Consider the following 2,992-nt stretch of genomic DNA (forward strand, 5'->3'; position numbering starts at 1 on the left):
CCCCACTCCCTGGAGCCTCAAATCTCTCGAAGGTTAGGTGCATTTTCTCCCACTGAGGCCAGACCAGGCAGTCCTCTGCTATATATGTGTCAGGGGGACCTCAGACCAGCTTCTGTATGCTGCCTGGTTGGTGGCTCAGTGTGTGGGAACTCCCAAGGGTCTGGGCTAGTTGAGATTGCTGGTCTTCCTATGGGGTTGCCCTCCTCCTCAGCTTCTTCCAACCTTTCCCTAATTCAACCACAAGGGTCCCCAACTTTAGTCCAATGGTAGGGGGTAAGTATCTGCACCTGTTTCAGTCAGCTGCTGATTGGGCCTCTAGGAGGACTTATTTATTATTTTCAACAGGATGAAAGACAGGGATCTAATTTTATTCTTCTACATGTAGATTTTTCAGTTTTTCCAATATAATTTATTAAGGAGGATGTTTTTCTCCAATGAGTGTTTTCGGCATCCCCCTGCCCCTAAACATCAGGTGGCTGTAGCTGCATGGGTTTACATGCAGATCTTTTATTTATTATGTATAGTGTCCTGCCGGCCTATATGCCTGGAGGCCAGAAGAGGGCACCAGATCTCATTACAGATGGTTGTGAGCCACCATGTGGATGCTAGGAATTGAACTCAGGATATCTGTAAGAGCAGCCAGTCAGATCTTTTATTATGTTAAATTTATATACACATCTGTTTTCATGATACCAATGCCATGCTGTTTCTGCTGCTAAGGATCAGTATCTTGATATCTTAATAGTGAGTATAGCATTAAATCAAGATTAACAACAACAACAACAACAAATGCTTACCCCTAGAGGCATTACAGGTGTGGCTGCGTGTCAAATGTGCAAAAGTATGTGGCAGAGTGGAAAGAGGCTATGTCTATGCTCAGTGTTCTGGCCTATGACCATGTGAACCTGAGACCACCACCAGCCCTGCACTAGGGGCCCAGACAGAGAGGGTGCCTGAGATGACCACAAGTCCTGTACCAGGTAGGCCTGGACAGGTTCCCAGGACAGGAAGCAAGCTGCAGACTAGAAAAACCCTGCCTGAGACTCTGGGGCCCCAGCAGGAGTGAGCCTGAGACAGATGGCTGGCTACTTGGGAAGTCAAGGTGAGGAACAAGCCCAAGACAACCACCAGGCTGATACCACAGGGCTCAAACAGGGAACTAGCTCGAAATGCACACCAGTCTGGTGCTACTCAGGCCTTGTGGGGAAGACCATGCTCAAGGGGAAGACACTAGCCCTGTGCCATAACGCATGAGCAGGGTATAGTGTTCTTGAGACCACTCCTGAGGTGACCCCAGACACTCAGAGATACTCAGCACCACTAAGAGGAGCAAGTCCATGATTGGGAATTGGAAAAGAAAGAGAAACAGAAGGATGTGGACACGATGAAGAGAGGCTGAACTAGAGTCTCAGGGGTAGCGAGGAATAGCCTGATGTGAGTAGGCAGTGATGCCATCTGGGATCATGGTGGGGTCCATGGTAAGGTGTGCTGCTGCAGGCATCATGTCTGGGTCTGTGGCTCTGGAGCAGCAGGGGTCTCTTACCTCCAACGGCTAAGAGGATATCTCTGGCCTGTGTTACCATCCTGGGACAGGCTGATATTTGAGGTTGTGCAGAATTGGCCTCACCCCTCACCTGGGCATAATGGGAGAGCTGGTCCTAGAGGCATGACAGCAGGAGAGCTGACCCTTCCCCTAACCAGATGCAGTACTTGGGAGAACAACTGCCTTCCCCCTTCCTGCATTGCTGGTAGATGAGCTGGCCTGGAGGATGCAAGCATGGGATAGCTGGCCCTAATACTCATCTCCCATCTATGGGTGTGGATGAGAGATAAATACCCTCCCCCCTCCCCCCTTACCACCTGTGAAGGGTGGGAAACTTGACCCTGTGCTCATGAGATCAGGAGGTCCTTGCTCTTTACCAGCTGCAGCATTCAGGAGAGTAGGCCCTGCACCTCACCTGGGCAGCATAGGAGAGCTGACTCAGGATTTTGGATTGCTAGGAATGCTATCCTGGGTATGGGTGAAGGAGAAATGCCGTTCTCTTATCCTCTGCCACCTATAGCAGATAGAAGAGCTAGCCCCAAGGACATAAGAGCAGGAAAAGAGACGCTCTCCTCCCGTCCCTTGTCCTTCATCATCTATGGCAGATGGGAGAGCTTCCCCAAGGTCATGAGAGTGGGAGAATTGGCCATGTCTCTCACCAGCTGCAACACTGGGAGAAGCAGGACCTGCTCCTCACCTAGGCAGAAGAGTAGAGCTGGTCCTAGTCGTAGGGGTTTCAGAGCTGTCCCTAAGGACATGAAGGCTGGCAGGTTGACCATCTCAGATACCTCTCAAGCCCAGGTCCAGGGCTTTGAATTAATCCACCTCAACATCTACCCTATAGATGAACTGCTTGGCTGCCTGAAGGGGCTGGTTCTACACATCCAAAACTACAGGATCTCCATAACCTAGGGCAACGACAGGATATCCAAGAGGAGTCCCAGTGAAGTTCCAGTTTTGACAGAGTAGCAGAATCCTGAGGTCTAGTTCTAGACCAATGAGTCATTGCAATGAACATTTGCAAGCAAGGAAGTGTGGTCAAAAAGATACAAAGTGGGACACACTGTGACACACTTCAGCTTCACAACAAGAATTTTCTCTCTGTTGATGGGCAAATTGCAAGGATGGAGGGCGGGGTATGAGACATGGGTGAGAGAAGTAGGATTGGGGTACATGATGTGAAATTCATAAAGAACCAACCAAAGTTTAAAAGAACAACAATAATAAATAATTATTATATACAATGTTATATTAATGACAATAATATTTAGTTGTTATAATTATATATTATTATGAATATAAATTTATATTTATATTTGGCTCAATTGCTTTTCCTATCCAAGATTTTTTGTGTTTCCAGATCAATTTATGTAATTTTAAATTCTGTGAAGAATATCATTGGAATTTTGATTAGATTAAATTGGCTCTGTAGATTGCTTTTAGTAAGAG

The 2,992-nt window shown here is 47.3% G+C and overlaps 1 non-coding gene across 1 annotated transcript; it reads left to right on the top strand.

Annotated features, from left to right (window-relative positions):
* The first annotated feature begins 792 nt into the window (after window positions 1-792).
* Window positions 793-923, top strand: LOC116884092. The gene has a single exon (XR_004385831.1). It is a non-coding gene; the product is annotated as a small nucleolar RNA SNORA17 (small nucleolar RNA).
* Window positions 924-2,992: the final 2,069 nt, after the last annotated feature.

Source organism: Rattus rattus, chromosome 14 (genome assembly GCF_011064425.1).
Source record: "Rattus rattus isolate New Zealand chromosome 14, Rrattus_CSIRO_v1, whole genome shotgun sequence".
In the NCBI taxonomy this organism is placed as follows: domain Eukaryota; kingdom Metazoa; phylum Chordata; class Mammalia; order Rodentia; family Muridae; genus Rattus; species Rattus rattus.